Consider the following 18260-nt stretch of genomic DNA (forward strand, 5'->3'; position numbering starts at 1 on the left):
AAATCAACTCGACTCGATGTTTCGGCGATGCAGCTGTTCGCCATCTTCAGGAAAATGCTGCTTCTGCAGAGCGGGACTCGTCAGCGGAAGTGTAGTGTCGCGGAATAGTAAAGAGTTGCAAACGTGGAATATTGTCGAACTTTCGTTGCCTATGCCGAGAGCCAGAGGCAGTAGGTTAGCCAAGAGGTAAGAGGATTGCACATGTATCGGAATGTGTCGTCAGGCAGGGGCAATGGCCTGGTTACACACAGCAGACGAGAGAGAACTGCTTGGCACGCGGGTTTGTGTTGGACGGAGACTTTCGTACAGTGCGAGACAGAGGTATAGCGACAGCTGTACTGCATTTCACAACTTCGACTGCAGCCCGTTCCGCCCGACCACCACGGACGAGCCACCAGGAGGAGCAGGGAAGGAGACAGGGTCGGATAGAGTACACTCCGCGCTACGAGAACGCCTCTCGTGGCGACAGCGCCGGGACTCCAACCCGGAGCCTCCAACGCGCAGCGACTTGCAGTCCGCAGCCGAGCCGGCAGGGCGTTCCACCGCTACATCACAGCACGCGGCGCTGCGCTAGCGAGACTGGTGCGGCCCGGAGCTGGTGTCATCGCTCCGAGACAGCGAGGACTCGGAGAAGGTCGTTGATATCACCAACCCACATTGTACTCGGCAGGAATAAAGGTGTCATGAATTAATAATGTTTCTTTGGCGTTTCTGACGCGTCCACAGTCATTTCCTAGCATCCTGACAACTGGAGAGGTCACCGCTCGGCCAACCAGTCCACCGTAGGCGACCGGAAACACCGGGGCGCCTACACAAGCAGCACTTTCCTGAAGATGGCGAACACTTGGATCGCCGAAATATCGAGTCAAGTTGATTTTAGGATCTGCAGCAAACCCGAAGAGACTTTCAGTGCTGTTTTTATTGTTACCATTAAAATCAAGAGCTCACACACGTCAAGAGTCAGTACACACTCTCGGAAACATTACTTGAAATGCAACACTTCATCTCGTTTTCCTTCCTGAGCCAGACGGTTACGAAAACGAGGAAAAGTAGATAGCCACTTGCACAAAATGAAAAAGTCAAGGGAGCATTAGGTTTTTCCTAGCTGCTACACATTCTTGCCTGTGATATGTGGCTCGCCCTTCACAAAGTGGTTCGGAGCTTTTTTTTGAACTCTGCACCATTCCCGAGAAAGAGCTGTGCAGTGATCAGGAAAGAACCCTTGGTGGCGGCCGACGGGCAGCAGTTTAGCTCCCGAATGAATTCCAGACTTGCTATGTAACAAGACACAGCGGAAGTAAAGACATTAGGTACCAGTGGCCGTTGGTTTATATCAATGGAGCAAGTTGAAAATCTGTGCCAGACCGGGATTCGAACCCGGGTCTCCTGCCACTGTAGGCAGATGCGCTGGACACTACGTCGTCCGGACGTATTTGTCACACACCATAGCACGCCTCCCCTCATAGCCAAATTCTCAACTTACACCACACACTACTGATGTATTGGCCCTGATCATTAGGCTCAATACTGTGATAGCGGATAGGCACTTGGTGCACGGAGTGGCAACTGACCCTTAACATAGACAAACGTAATGTATTGCGAATACATAGAAACAAGGATCCATTATTGTATGATTATATGATAGCGGAACAAACACTGGTAGCAGTTACTTCTGTAAAATATCTGGGAGTATGCGTACGGAACGATTTGAAGTTGAATAATCATATAAAATTAATTGTTGGTAAGACGGGTACCAGGTTGAAATTCGTTGGGAGAGTCCTTAGAAAATGTAGTCCATCAACAAAGGAGGTGGCTTACAAAACACTCGTTCGACCTATACTTGAGTATTGCTCATCAGTGTGGGATCCGTACCAGGTTGGGTTGACGGAGGAGATAGAGAACATCCAAAGAAGAGCGGCGCGTTTCGTCACAGGGTTATTTGGTAAGCGTGATAGCGTTACGGAGATGTTTAGCAAACTCAAGTGGCAGACTCTGCAAGAGAGGCGCTCTGCATCGCGGTGTAGCTTGCTCGCCAGGTTTCGAGAGGGTGCGTTTCTGGATGAGGTATCGAATATATTGCTTCCCCCTACTTATACCTCCCGAGGAGATCACAAATGTAAAATTAGAGAGATTAGAGCGCGCACGGAGGCTTTCAGACAGTCGTTCTTCCCGCGAACCATACGCGACTGGAACAAAAAAGGGAGGTAATGAGAGTGGCACGTAAAGTGCCCTTCGCCACACACCGTTGGGTGGCTTGCGGAGTATAAATGTAGATATAGATGTACTCGCGGCATCTCGGCAGTAATTAAAGCGATGGCGACCACTGGTCCTTTCTGTGCAGTTGCACTCAAACTCTAACTCTTACGGGATTCGTGGAGATGCCGCGTGAATACTGAGGGTAATGAGTAGTGTTCCTACGTCTGTGGTGTGTGGTACAAGTTGAGAATTTGCATCTGACGGGAGGCGTGCTACGGTAGTGCGTGCGGTTGTGGTGACCACTGTGTCGGGATGGCGTAGTGGTCAGCGCATCTGCCTAGTGAGCCGGCACGCTAACTCAGCGTGTTCGGTCAGAGGATTAGATGCCCTCAGTGATAAAAAAAACAAAAAACAACTGAGGTAATGGATCAACAGCGAACAGAAACAGGTGTCTTGCGACGCCAGCCACGAGCAGATGCAACGAACGAAAACGAACAAAATGAGAGTATAAAAAAACGTAAGCAGGAGACCCGGGTTCGAATCCCAGTCTGACACAAATTTTGAATTTGTTCCATTGATATAAATCAATGTCTGCTGGCAGATAATATCTTTAATCCCTTCGTGTCTTCATTCATTGTCGCTGTCGGAACAAAATGGTGCCTGTTCTTTCAGACAGAAGTACATGCTGTGTAAGATTCAGTTCCGCAAACCTTGCAGACCAGTCGTCCATTTGCAAGAAAAAGCAGCTCGGTGCAGAGGCATTCACGGGGGTTCAAATGGCGCTGAGCACTATGGGATTTAACATCTGAGGTCATCAGTCCCCTAGAATTTAGAACTACACTACTGGCCATTAAAACTGCTGAACCACGAAGATGACGTGCTACAGACGGGTAATTTAACAGACAGGAAGAAGATGCTGTGATATGCAAATGATTAGCTTTCCAGAGCATTCACACAAGGTTGGCGCCGGTGGCGACACCTACAACGTGCTCACATGAGGAAAGTTTCCAACCGATTTCTCATACACAAACAGCAGTTGACCGGCGTCGCCTGGTGAAACGTTGTTGTGATGCCTCGTGTAACGAGGAGAAATGCGTACCATCACGTTTCCGACTTTGATAAAGGTCGAATTGTAGCCTATCGCGATTGCGGTTTATCGTATCGCGACATCGCTGCTCGCGTTGGTCGAGATCCAATGACTGTTAGCAGAATATGGAATCGGTGGGTTCAGGAGGGTAATACGGAACGCCGTGATGGATCCCAACGGCCTCGTATCACTAGCAGTCGAGATGACAGGCATCTTACCACATGGCTGTAACGGATCGTGCAGCCACGTCTCGATGCCTGAGTCAACACATGGGGACTTGCAATACAGCAACCATCTGCACGAACAGTTCTATGACGTTCGCAGCAGCACGGACTATTAGCTCGGAGACCACGGCTGCGGTTACCCTTGACACTGCATCAGACAGGAGCGCCTGCGATGGTGTACTCCACGACGAACCTGGGTGCACGAATGGTAAACGTCATTTTTTCGGACGAATCCAGGTTCTGTTTACAGCATCACGATGGTCGCATCAGTGTTTGGCGACATCGCGGTGAACGCACATTGGAATCGTGTATTCGACATCGCCATAGTGGCGTATCACCCGGCGTGATGGTATGCGGTGCCATTGGTTACACGTCTCGGTCACCTTGTTCGCATTGACGGCACTTTGAACAGTGGACGTTACATTTCAGATGTGTTTCGATCCCTGCTAAACCCTAAATTTCAGCGGGATAGTGCCCGACCGCATGTTGCAGGTTCCGTACGGGCCTTTCTCGATACAGAAAATGTTGGACTGCTGCCCTGGCCAACACATTCTCCAGATCTCTCACCAATTGAAAACTTCTGGTCAATGGTGGCTGAGCAACTGGGTCGTCACAATACGCCAGTCACTACTCTTGATGAACTGTGGTATCGTGTTGAAGCTGCATGGGCAGCTGTAGCTGTACACGCCATCCAAGCTCTGTTTGACTCAATCCCCAGGCGTATCAAGGCCATTATTACGGCCGGAGGTGGTTATTCTGGGTACTGATTTCTCAGGATCTATGAATCCAAATTGCGTGAAAATGTAATCACATGTCAGTTCTAGTATAATATATTTGTCCAATGAATACCCGTTTATCATCTGCATTTATTCTTGGTGTAGTAATTTTGATGGCCAGTAGTGTACTTAAACGTAACTAACGTACGGACACCACACACATCCATGCCCGTGGTAGGATTCGAACCTGCGACCGTAGCAGTAGCGTGGTTCCGAACGGAAGCGCCTACAACCGCTCGGTCACAGCGGCCGGCCATTTGCTGGGGGGTCTTGAGCGGTAGCGCCTCAGAAAATATCCGTATGTCATTGCAGTACCTGTGTTCTGTACTTCTGGGCGACAGCTGCGTTCGATGACCAACTGAGCTGTGAAGTTTCGTATTCTCATCCGTCAGCAATGGCCCTCTCGACCCTCCGTTTAGGATGCCAGCTAGACGCAGACTAGTCTCCTTACACGATGTTCCTATGATTGTACCACTGCACCACCACTCTCTCTTCCGACATGACATTGATTCAGCGAAATTAATGTGGCTACGTTCGCGAAGAGCGTGACGCTCCATGCATCCGTGTTCCAGTCTGGACGGCACAGACTGCACAGTGAAGTGAAGTGATCCGGCCCTACAGTCCCTTGAACGTGTCCCTCACTACCGGACGTCTAGAATACAGCTGAAGCAGTTTTTGGGAAGCTGCACCTACTGAGGCAGTTGTAGCCGCCGCAGATTATTATGTTACAGACATCACTGAATTCCGTTGTGTATAAATTTCTAGACTTATTTTGTTCTGGAGTGGCCGGTCGATTATGTACTGACGTAACTCTTTGAACCGTGAAAGCCATTAAGTGTCAGTTTGACGGTTCAAGGCTCTCGACATAGTATCGGGATGTACTGCTTAGCAAAACAGGGTCGAAATGACGTCTTTGTGGAATGACGTAGTTAAATGCACCACTCTATCAGTTTTTAGAGTGGTTTGCAGCTCTCCATCTGAATCTGTTACAAGCATAACTTTATTAGTGGATTGTTGTATAGATTCTTCCTCCGGCTTTCTATCTTGCAGTGTATCTTCTAGTGTATTTACGAGGAACTGGTTTTGGGCCATTATGTGACTTACCTAATTCGATTGCTTTCTTGAATGTTCTTTCTTCACCAGTTCTTTGGAAGACTTCCTGCTTGGTCGTGTACTTAATTTTTGACAATCGTTTACAGTGCCAGACTTTAAAGGATTAAAGAGATTTAATTTGATATTGACCTAAAGTACAGATTTCACAGCCATAAACCGCCATGGTCAAAGTATAACTTAACTATTTTTCCATTACTTCAGTATTTATGTACTCTTAGCAAAGTAGTTTTTTTATTGCTGAAGTTCACTTGTGCCCCTTCGATATTTCTTCATTGCTTGTTCCGTTTTTAGTTACACGAATATTTGTTTGATCTTATTTATTTACTTTATTTTCTCTAATTTTAATTTTAGCATTTTCTATTTCCTGTTAGCAGGACCTAGACAAGTATTTGTCATTTTCTGTTAAATTTCAATTTGTATTCATCTTTTAGCATTGCACAGGAACCTTCGCAGGTTCAGTTTCTTTTGTCTGTAGATGTCACAGCTATGTCATCCGAAGACGGAAACATTTTATTCTTTGTCCATTTAACACTTGCACAGTTTTCTTGGCATGTGCTGGGAAAATGTTCAGCAGAGGTGGGGACAGATTTATTTAGCGCCTATAAGGATTCTGCCGCGCGGGATCAGCCGAGCGGTCTAGGGCGCTGCAGTCATGGATTGTGCGGCTGATCCCGGCGGAGTTTAGAGTCCTCCCTCGGGCAAGGCTGTGTGTGTGTTTGTGTGTGTGTGTGTGTGTGTGTGTGTGTGTGTGTGTGTGTTTGTCCTTAGGATAATTTAGGTTAAGTAGTGTGTAAGCTTAGGGACTGATGATCTCAGCAGTTAAGTCCCATAAGATTTCACACGCATTTGAACATTTATAAGAATTCTAGCTTCTTTTTCTCTATTAAGTACCTTTAATATCGCTATTTTATCTTTGAAAATTAATCATTAAGGGATTATCAGTTACTCAGAACGAAACTGCAGTGTAATATAGAAGGCCTACCTTTGAACCACACACCTATCGAAGCAGAATGTACTATTTTTTTATCCATATAGCACAACTTTGGCTTTACGGTGGGGCTGAATTTTTTACTACTGTTTACAGTGATCACTCCCTCCTGTTTCCATTCTCGATTTTCCTTTTTCCCCTCATTAAGCTCAAATTTTGGAAAACACTGAGTGGCTGTTTCCACGCCTGAAGACCTCTCCGGTTGGCGCCGGTATTTTCACTCTCCCGCTCGGCGCAATCTGCTCCTTTAAAATATGCTTGACGCCTGCGACACGGGAGATTTACTCAGCTGCGATAACCCGTTGCGTCCTGATTTGTTTGCAGAGTCGGGCTTATCGTTGGGTCCTCACGTCCTGCCCCGCTGGAGCTCGTCGCACGCGCCCATAAAACACGGTCCACAAATTGCGCGGCGCGCGCACGGTGGGCTGTTGTCAGGGTCCCTTGCGCAAACTCATTGTCGCATCACGCGCTGTGTCGGCCTGCCGCGGAAACGGGAAGCGGCGTGAATTGGCGAACAGGCCCGGCCGGGCGCCGTCCTAGTGAACAACCAGCTGTTGTCCGAGCTAGCAAAACCTTTGTGTTACGAGCCTGTAGCTGTTTGTTCTCACCCCCAAGTGGCACTTAGACACACAAGAAACTAAAATAGCCTTTTTTCGTATACACCACTGCCCATTAAAATTGCTACACCACGAAGACGCGAAATTTAACCGACAGGAAGAAGATGCTGTGATATGCAAATGATTAGCTTTTCAGAGCATTCACACAAGGTTGGCGCTGGTGGCGACACCTACAACGTGCTGACAATGAGGAAAGTTTCTAACCGATTTCTCATACACAAACAGCAGTTGACCGGCGTTGCCTGGTGGAACGTTGTTGTGATGCCTCGTGTAAGGAGGAGGAATGCGTACCATCACGTTTCCGACTTTGATAAAGGTCGGATTGTAGCCTATCGCGATTGCGGTTTATCGTATCGCGACATCGCTGCTCGCGTTGGTCGAGATCCAATGACTGTTAGCAGAATATGGAATCGGTGAGTTCAGGAGGGTAATACGGAACACCGTGCTGGATCCCAACGGCCTCGTATCACTAGCAGTCGAGATGACAGGCATCTTATCCGCATGGCTGTAATGGATCGTGCAGCCACGTCTCGATCCCTGAGTCAACAGATCGGGACGTTTGCAAGACAACAACCATCTGCACGAACAGTTCGACGACGTTTGCAGCAGCATGGGCTATCAGCTCGGAGACCGTGGCTGCGGTTACCCTTGACGCTGCATCACAGACAGGAGCGCCTGCGATGGTGTACTCGACGACAAACCTGGGCGCACGAATGGCAAAACGTCATTTTTTCGGATGAATCCAGGTTCTGTTTACAGCATCATGATGGTCGCATCCGTGTTTGGCGAAATCGCGGTGAACGCAAATTGGAAGCGTATATTCGTCATCGTCATACTGGCGTATCACCCGGCGTGATGGTATGGGGTGCCATTGGTTACACGTCTCGGTCACCTCTTGTTCGCATTGACAGCACTTTGAACAGTGGACGTTACATTTCAGATGTGTTACGACCCGTGGCTCTACCCTTCATTCGATCCCTGGGAAACCCTATATTTCAGCAGGATAATGCACGACCGCATGTTGTACACGCCATCCAAGCTCTGTTGAACTCAATGCCCAGGCGTATCAAGGCTAATATTACGGCCAGAAGTGGTTGTTCTGTGTACTGATTTCTCAGGATCTATGCACCTAAATTGCGTGAAAATTGTAATCACATGTCAGTTGTAGTATAATATGTTTGTCCAATGAATACCCCTTTATCATCTGCATTTCTTCTTGGTGTAGAAATTTTGATGGCCAGTAGTGTATTTCTCTGGCTTTGCTGTCTCACAATCAATCAGCTATTTACAATATCAGAAACTTTGGATTGTTTAGTCACATATCACATATTCAAGTCACATACATAATTCAGTTAGCAAAATCAGGCATCGAGTTTGCCTCAGTTCCTTGAACAACACTGGTTATCGTAATTTTTTTTTTCGTCCTTGCTTAGTTGCTGTAGTTCGTGGAGGTACGTTCCGTCTGTGCAACTAATTGAAGGCACACGCGTTTCGCTTCTTTTATTTGTGAAACATGTTCAGTGGCCTTAACACATGTTTCCTTTTACACATACAATAAACGTATTACGTGGTAGATACAATATGCTGCTATGTTACATTTTGTCGTGTTTTTCTCTTGTTTTTTAGGTTAGAATCAACTAGTGTAGCACAAATTTCGTAATGTGAAATTATCGTTCAGTGTTGCTTACGATTTCCAGCGCTGTTAACTCGTGCTTCTGGCCCTCGAGATGCATTCGTTCGTTTCCATACTCCATCTGGCCGATTTCTGGCGTTCTTTCACCCACATTTGTCACATCGCACATATCACCAAGACAATAACAAACCGAAATGTAACCGGCATAAATAACTAATGAATATTTCTTTTTTCTCTCTCTCTCTCTCTCTCTCTCTCTCTCTCTCTCTCTCTGTCTCTCTCTCCGTGCCTCTCCCCCCCCCCCCCCCAACACACATATATCACATATATAAAAATCCCACTCTCAAGAAAGAATGACACATTTAGACACAGCAAAATACACACACACACACACACACACACACACACACACACACACACACACACACACACACATACATCCATACACGCAACAAATGAAACCTATCAAACCACACACCCAACACAAACAAAAGAGGACAGATAAACACACAACAACAGTCGGCAACACTACACACCGAAAACACACACATGTCGATCACAAAATGGAAATTGCATGTGATACGTGCGATGTGACGAACGTGGGTGAAAGAACTCCCGAAATCGGCCTGCTGGAGCATCTCCAGGACCACAGGCACGAGTTAACAGCGCTGGAAATCGTAAGCAACACCGAACGATAATTTCACATTACGAAATGTTTGCTACAAAAGTTGATTCTAACCTAAAAAACAAGAGCAATACACGACAAAATGTGACATGACATAATGTATCTACCACATAATACGTTTATTGTATGTATAAAAAGATACATGTGTTACAGGCCACTGAAGGTCTTTCACAAATAAAAGAAGCGAAACGGGTATGGCAATAAACAAACTGCTTACAATTAGTTGCATAGACTGGGCACACGTCCACGAACACTGATTATTTCGTAATACGTTCAAAATGTTAAAGTGTGTGTGAACTTTTGTGGTACTTAACTGCTTAGATCATCAGTCCCTAAGCTTACACACTACTTAACCTAAATTATCCTAAGGACAAACACACACACCCATGCCAGAGGGAGCACTCGAACCTCCGCCGGGACCAGCCACACAGTCCATGACTGCAGCGCCTCAGACCGTCGTGATACCTGTAACATAACAAATGCAAATCATATAACCATACAACATCACATACAGAAACAGTAACTTAATAAATTAAAATTTCTTTAATCTCTTATGTAATTGCTGTAGAAGAGCTTGGCACTGCCAGAATTCTGTTTGCACCGCCGCAACATAATTGTACAATAATTGGAAAATCCCGCTGTCCTCTGTTGCCAGTATCGTTTTCACACTGAATGGTCCGCTGTGTTCCACGCCCCTCAATTGCAAGAGGAAGGCCTCCGTCGTTTGTTTTCGTCATTGACACCCAAGTATCACATGGTCTAAGATTTTCTTCCTCTCCACATTCACGATAGGGAAGTCAGTTTTTCCGAGTCGGTACACATGTATTATGCAGCGTCCGTGACTGAATTTCAAACGTGTCACGTTAAACTGGCGTCGGATGGTTTGCTTGGAATACCCCTGTGCTGCTGGGAGGCAGGGGTGCAACTCACTGTAGGACCGCCCCCTAGAGGCGCTAAGGGTCCTCAGTTCATTGTCACACTGTTTCCCTAGAGATAGCATAAAAGTCGCCTGTACCGTGTCATACTCATTACTGCCAATAATGACCACGTCCTTTGCTAGCTTCTTCGTCAATGCGTCCCCCCCAAACACCACTGTCGTTGTGCTGTTACGGAATGTCCCACTGCTTTATTACTGTATGTCGAAGACTTGCCGGCTATTGCGGCGTTCCCTAAGGTCTGCTGTACCAGTGCTTTATACAGGGTGATTCAAAAAGAATACCACAACTTTAGGAATTTAAAACTCTGCAACGACAAAAGGCAGAGCTAAGCACTATCTGTCGGCGAATTAAGGGAGCTATAAAGTTTCATTTAGTTGTACATTTGTTCGCTTGAGGCGCTGTTGACTAGGCGTCAGCGTCAGTTGATGCTAAGATGGCGACCGCTCAACAGAAAGCTTTTTGTGTTATTGAGTACGGCAGAAGTGAATCGACGACAGTTGTTCAGCGTGCATTTCGAACGAAGTATGGTGTTAAACCTCCTGATAGGTGGTGTATTAAACGTTGGTATAAACAGTTTACAGAGAATGGGTGTTTGTGCAAAGGGAAAAGTTCTGGACGGTCGAGAACGAGCAGAGCTAGCAGAGAGCTGCAAATTCCACAATCAACTGTATGGAGAGTCCTACGAAAAAGTTTAGTTATGAAACCTTATCGTCTGAAAATGGTTCAAGCACTGTCTGCAGCTGATAAGATTTTATCCTTGCTCAAATGGAAACAGATGACTCTTTCGTTTCAAAGATTGTGTTTAGTGATGAAGCAACTTTCCACAGTAACGGGAAAGTCAACCGTCACAATGTCTGTATATGGGGCACTGAGAATCCGCGGGAAACAACTCGGTATGAACGTGACTCGCCTAAGGTGAACGTTTTCTGTGCCATTTCAGCCAATAAAGTTTTTGGTCCCTTTTTCTTCGAAGGTGCTACTGTAACTGGACTACAGTATCTGGAGATGTTAGAGAATTGGCTGTTCCCTCAGCTCGAACAAGAAGCCACCACATTGGCACTTATCTGTCCGTAACTACCTGAACGTCAACTACCCGAGGCGAGGGATCGGCCGCCAGGCAGCCCGTGACAGAGCACTTCGTCACTGGCCTCCAAGAAGCCCTGATCTTACCCCCTGCGATTTTTTCTTATGGGGGTATGTTAAGGATATGGTGTTTCGGCCACCTCTCCCAGCCACCATTGACGATTTGAAACGAGAAATAACAGCAGCTATCCAAACTGTTACGCCTGATATGCTACAGAGAGTGTGGAACGAGTTGGAGTATCGGGTTGATATTGCTCGTGTGTCTGGAGGGGGCCATATTGAACATCTCTGAACTTGTTTTTGAGTGAAAAAAAAACCTTTTTAAATACTCTTTGTAATGATGTATAACAGAAGGTTATATTATGTTTCTTTCATTAAATACACATTCTTAAAGTTGTGGTATTCTTTTTGAATCACCCTGTATAATTACATTACAGAGTGTCGATTATGGGTGGATCTAGTAATAGCAACATCTACACCTAAAATCCTCAAGCCATCTAGGGACGTGTGGCGGAGGGTATTTTGTGTAAGACTCACTTCTCGGCTTTCCTATTAAATTTTTGAAATTTTGCGGGAAGAACGATTGCTGGTAAGTCTCCCTGTGGGCCCCATTCTCTCCAATTTTATCTCCCTGGTCTTTTCCGCGAAATATGTAGGAGGAAGCAATAAATTTGTTGATTCTTCTACGAACGTACGCTCTCCAGAGTTTAACAATAAACCACACCATGATGTAGAACGCCTCTTTTGCAGCTTCTGCGATTGGAGTTGATAGAGCATCTCAGATACCCTATAGCACTTACTAAATGAACCTGTAACGAAGTGTGCTGCTGTTCTTTGGAGCTTCTCTATTTTGTCGATCAATCTTATATGGTACCAATCCCAGGTTGAAGAGCAGTATTAGAGTATTAGTCGAACCAGTACTTCGTATGCTACTTTATTCGTAGATGGACTGCATTTCCTGAGGATTCATCCAGTGAACCTGTCTGCCATCTGTGATTAATTTTGTGTGCTCGTTGCACTTCGAATCACTCCGTACACATACTCCTACATATTTTGTGGAATTAAATAGTTCTGCAATCGTCTAGTCGTACAATAAAACGTCTCTCTGTTTTTTGGCCGTATATTACATTTGTTTAAATTGAGGATCAGTTGCTACGCTCTGTACCAAGCGTGATTCGTGATTTTCTGTCAGAGAGGTCACAGTTCGTAGTAATTGTCGGAAAGTTATCGCATAAAACAGAATTGATTTCTGGCGTTCTCAAAGGTAGTGTTTGCTGTTCGTTATCTATATAAACGATTTGCAACACATTCTGAGCAGCCGTCTTAGGTTGTTTGCAGATGACGCACTCGTTTATCGCCAGAAGATCAAAGCAAATTGCAAAACGATTTAGAAAAGATATATGTATGTTGTGAAAATTGGGAATTGACCCTAAATAACGAAAAGTGCTAAAAGGAATTCGTTAAACTTCGGTTACTCGATAAATCAGTCTAATCTAAAAGCCGTAAATTCAACTAAATACCTACGTATTACAATTACGAACAACTTAAATTGGAGAGAACACACAGAAAATGTTGTGGGTAAGGCTAATCAAAGGCAGCGTTTTATTGGCATGAGAAAATGTAACAGATCTACTAAGGAGACTGCCTACACTACGCTTGTCCGTCCTGTTTTAGAATACTGCAGAGCGGTGTGGGATCCTTACCAGGTAGGACTGACGGGGTACATCGAAAAAGTTCAAAGAAAGGCAGCACGTTTTGTATTATCGCGAAATATGGGGAAGAGTGTCACTGAAATGACACAGGATTTGGGCTGGCCATCATTAAAAGAAAGGCGTTTTTCGTTGCGACGGAATCTTCTCACGAAATTCCAATCACCAACTTTCTCCTCCGAATGCGAAAATACTTTGTTGACACCGTCCTACATAGGGAGGAACGATCACCAAGATAAAGTAAGGGAAATCAGAGCTCGTATGGAGAGATATAGGTGTTCGTTCTTTCCGCACGCTGTACGAGATTTGAATAATAGAGAATTGTGAAGGTGTTTCGATGAACCCTCTGCCAGGCACTTCAATGTATTCTGTAACGTTGTTTGCAGAGACGTGTTGCAGTAGAGCCGGCCGCTGTGGCAGAGCGGTTCTAGGCGCTTCAGTCCGGAACCGCGCGGCCGCTACGGTCGCAGGTTCGAATCCTGCCTCGGGCATGGATGTGTGTGATGTCCTTAGGTTAGTTAGGTTTAAGTAGTTCTAAGTTCCAGGGGACTGATGACCTAAGATGTTAAGTCCCATAGTGCTCAGAGCCATTTGAACCATTTTTTTTGTTGCAGTAGATTTATGGCTCCCCATACACACTGAGACAGTTATAATCTTTCCCGTGTAAACATATCGCGAAATTATTTACTCCCTTTTTCTGGAACATTTTGTAATTCGCTATTCGGTCGCGTAAAAATGTTTTCTGTGAAGTAAACAAGTGAGTTGCAAGAGACATGAGTTTGTTAGCTTTTCCCATCGTCTCAAAATTTGGTAGATTTTGTTCTTCGATGTCGCGCGGTTTGCTGCTTCGCAAGTGGCACTCACTGCAGGATTTCCAACATTTAACTTTCGTGCTGCCGCATACACATGGATAGATGAGTTTCGGCATTAACATCTTTTTGCAGGTTACTTTTTAACCGGGGGTAACATCGCTTTTAGCAGCTAGTAGTTTGTAAAAGAAACGAACGTGTAATAGGTTAATGCTCCACTGAAACGACACGGAAAGTTGATGGCGTGCCGCTAGAAGGACCAGGTTCGGCCACTTAGCCCATTTTTTTAGTAGTAGTAGTAGTAGTAGTAGTAATAATAATAAAAAAAATTCTTTCTAGAACGAGCAGAAACTAGCAAAATACACAAAGCAATCACTCATATAAATACATAGGCTACACCACTGCAATTTCATAACCACTTCTACAACCCTTTAGATCACATAACATCAACAGATACGAAGAAAGTAAATTGGAAAAAGAAAACACTAAATGGCAAGCACCCGTATCATCTAACACAGCCACACATCGATCAAGACGCATCCAACACATGGCTAAGTAAAGGCAATATATACAGTGAGATGGAAGGATTCATGATTGCAATACAGGATCAAACAATAAACACAAGATATTACAGCAAGCATATTATTAAAGATCCCAATACCACAACAGATAAATGCCGACTTTGCAAACAACAAATAGAAACAGTAGATCACATCACAAGCGGATGTACAATACTAGCAAATACAGAATACCCCAGAAGACATGACAATGTAGCAAAAATAATACATCAACTGCTAGCCATACAACATAAACTTATAAAACAACACGTTCCCACATACAAGTATGCACCACAAAATGTACTGGAGAATGACGAATACAAATTATACTGGAACAGAACCATTATAACAGATAAAACAACACCACATAACAAACCTGACATACTCACCAATAAAAAGAGGAAATTAACACAACTAATCGAAATATCCATACCCAATACAACAAATATACAAAAGAAAACAGGAGAAAAAATTGAAAAACACATCCAACTGGCTGAGGAAGTCAAGGACATGTGGCATCAGGATAAAGTTGACATTATACCAATTATACTTTCAACTACAGGAGTCATACCACGCAATATCCACCAATACATCAACGCAATACAGCTACATCCAAACTTATATATACAACTACAGAAGTCTGTAATTATTGATACATGTTCAATTACCCGAAAGTTCCTAAACGCAATGCAACATATACCGTAGAGTTAAAAGGAAGTCACGCTTGATCAAGGTCCGCGTCACTTTCCATTTCGAACCAGACCTAAGGTCTGAGAAAGGAAAGAACATAATAATAATAACTACGCACTATGCTGCACATGACTTAGCACTATTTTCACTATGACTTCGTTATTGCTACGGCGGACGGTATCGTTACGTAGCTGAGGTTGGCGTCCAGCGTTAACATTCCGTAGCAGCCCGAAGTCGCCGAATTTTACCGATCAGAAGAGGGCAGCCTTGAATTGCGCGATTCGAAAGAGGGCACGTTGTGGTTGCTCGTCCAAGTGCAACGGCTGTATCTGATGTGTCAACGAGCACGGTGTCGAAGGCTAAAACGACGCACACAACGTGAAAGCGGCTTCTGCCAGGAGACACACTCGTCGGACATTCCTTATCGCCGAGAGAGATTGGGGAACGTTTGGACGGGATTGGAGATAATTTCGTCACATATTTCAGATTTACTGCCTGTTTCTCACCGGTCCGTGATTGTATCTGTTTCCACACAGGCAGTTACAGTCTTCAATCAGCTGTAAACGACTACGTGCTGAGAGTCATGCTGTGTACTGAATTCTCTAAGAAGCTCACTCCTAACACGAGCGGCTGAGGTCTCGCCACTAGAGTTTCTGTAGCAGCTCAAAGCACCAGTTGTTTGGCGGCACACAGTTAAAAGCTGGAAAACGTGGCGGCGACAGCAGATGCGCTGTCCACTTGCTTCGTGGCTAAAGTCGTCCACCTGGATCCTGGCCAGAAATACCACGATAAAAATACAGTTCTATCGAAAATCTGGTTTGTAACTCTCCTGGTTAACACGAGGAAGAAACCGAATCTACCACTTGCGGACTGCTACTCACCTGCAGTTAAAAATGGAGCAGTGCAACTTTTTTTCATAATTCACTTGTTATCCACCAGATAACATGTGGCAAGGACTTTCCTAACGCATGCAGTACAATGCAGGTTCCGTAAGTCAATACAGTGATTCGTGCCAATATTTGCCATACCCTGTTATATTCAATCCCCGAATGCAGGGAGGAACTAATTGCTGTCATCATTCCTCCGTCCGCGCCAGAATGTCTTATTTTGTCGTCAAGATGCATACACAGTGGATATTAAAGTCGCGCACTGCACCTTCCCACAACTCTTTCAACAAATTTGTCGTCCATTGATTGAGTATGTTCGTTCTAGTACATATTGCCTCATATTACTACCCGAAATAATGAAACTACAGTACAGAGACAGAACATCACTAACGATACTGTCATCTGATAATGTAGTTTCCTTTTACGTGCTCGAGCACATAAATTCCATTTGTAAACTTAGCTGTAATCTGTCAATATTTGTTTAGGGGTAGATGCGACAGCATTTCCTACCATCTGAGAGCGACGTGTGTACTACGGTATCTTCGGCTGTTAAAACTTCGTTATCTTGGAATGTCAACTCACTTCCACATGTCATCATTCGTTGACAAATAAAACTGCGAAAGGAGACACGCCAAGCGCTTTGTAGATTGTATTAGGACTGTTTACCATTAGCGAAGGGTTTCTTGAAAATCCCACCGCCCTCAGCGATGCGGGCTTTTCTAATACTGGTAGAGATATTGTTTGCACGACGCAGTGTTAAGCCTTGGGTAGCCGCGACGCCAGGGACTACAGCAAACACGTCACATGGGCACAAAGCACACACGACAAGTATTGCGTTAAAAAGCGACAGCGTTACTTCTCCGAGTATGTAAGAGTATCTAGGGAATGTTAGAAGGATGAACAGTGGCTGATTTTTGGCTCTTATGCCGGCGTTGGCATTTAGGTGGTTAGGCAATGGTTGGAAATGACGATTATTTTCCTCATGGCAGCGACAACAGCAACAGTTACGAAATTTTTTCGAATGAAAAACAGCCCACAGTTGCACTACATTAAGTTTATTTTAAACCTTGACCATGGTTTCTGCTGTAATAATATAGCCTTCTTCAGAAGTCACACTAATAGATGAAAAATGTCTTATCCCAGCGGCTGCGCCAAGACCAATAAAATAACTTCAACAGACATAAGCCTGTTTCGAAAACAAGTAAAATTACATATGGCACCGTATGTCCTTCGCCACTACCTCCGTTATACTGGGCGCACGGTTGTCAAATGTGACTTCTGAAGAATGCTACTTTACTAGCTATTAAAATTGATACATCAAGAAGAAATGCAGGTGATAAACGGTATTCATTGGACAAATATATTATACTAGAACTGACATGTGATTACATTTTCACGCAATTTGGGTGCATAGATCCTGAGAAATCAGTACCCAGAACAACCACCTCTGGCCGTAATAACGGCCTTGATACGCCTGGGCATTCAGTCAAACAGAGCTTGGATGGCGTGTACAGGTAAAGCTGCCCATGCAGCTTCAACACGATACCAAAGTTCATCAAGAGTAGTGACTGGCGTATTTTGACGAGCCAGTTGCTCGGCCACCATTGACGAGACGTTTTCAATTGGTGAGAGATCTGGAGAATGTGCTGGCCAGGGCAGCAGTCGAACATTTTCTGCATCCAGAAAGGGTCGTACAGGACCTGCAATATGCGATCCTGCATTATCCTGCTGAAATGTTGGGTTTCGTAGGGATCGAATGAAGGGTAGAGCCACGGGTCGTAACACGTCTGAAATGTGACGTCCACTGTTCAAAGTGCCGTCAATGCGAACAGGAGGTGACCGAGACGTGTAACCAATGGCACCCCATACCATCACGCCGGGTGATACGCCAGTATGGCGTTGACGAATACACGCTTCCAATATGCGTTCACCGTGATGTCGCCGAACACGGATGCGACCGTCATGATGTTGTAAACAGAACCTGGATTCATCCGAAAAAATGACGTTTTGCCATTGGTGCACCCAGGTTCGTCGTTGAGTACACCATCGCAGGCGCTCCTGTCTGTGATGCAGCGTCAAGGGTAACCGCAGCCATGGTCTCCGAGCTGATAGTCCATGCTGCTGCAAACGTCGTCCAACTGTTCGTGCAGATGGTTGTTGTGTTGCATACGTCCCCATCTGTTGACTCAGCGATCGAGACGTGGCTGCACGATCCGTTACAGCCATGCGGATAAGATGCCTGTCATCTCGACTGCTAGTGATACGAGG

At 45.2% G+C, this 18260-nt stretch overlaps 1 protein-coding gene across 1 annotated transcript in view; it reads left to right on the forward strand.

The window, feature by feature from the left end:
- LOC124787677 overlaps positions 1-18260 on the forward strand; it is a 622327-nt gene that overhangs the window by 197609 nt on the left and 406458 nt on the right. The window lies entirely within an intron of this gene.

This window comes from Schistocerca piceifrons, chromosome 3, assembly GCF_021461385.2.
Source record: "Schistocerca piceifrons isolate TAMUIC-IGC-003096 chromosome 3, iqSchPice1.1, whole genome shotgun sequence".
NCBI classification, from domain to species: Eukaryota; Metazoa; Arthropoda; class Insecta; order Orthoptera; family Acrididae; genus Schistocerca; species Schistocerca piceifrons.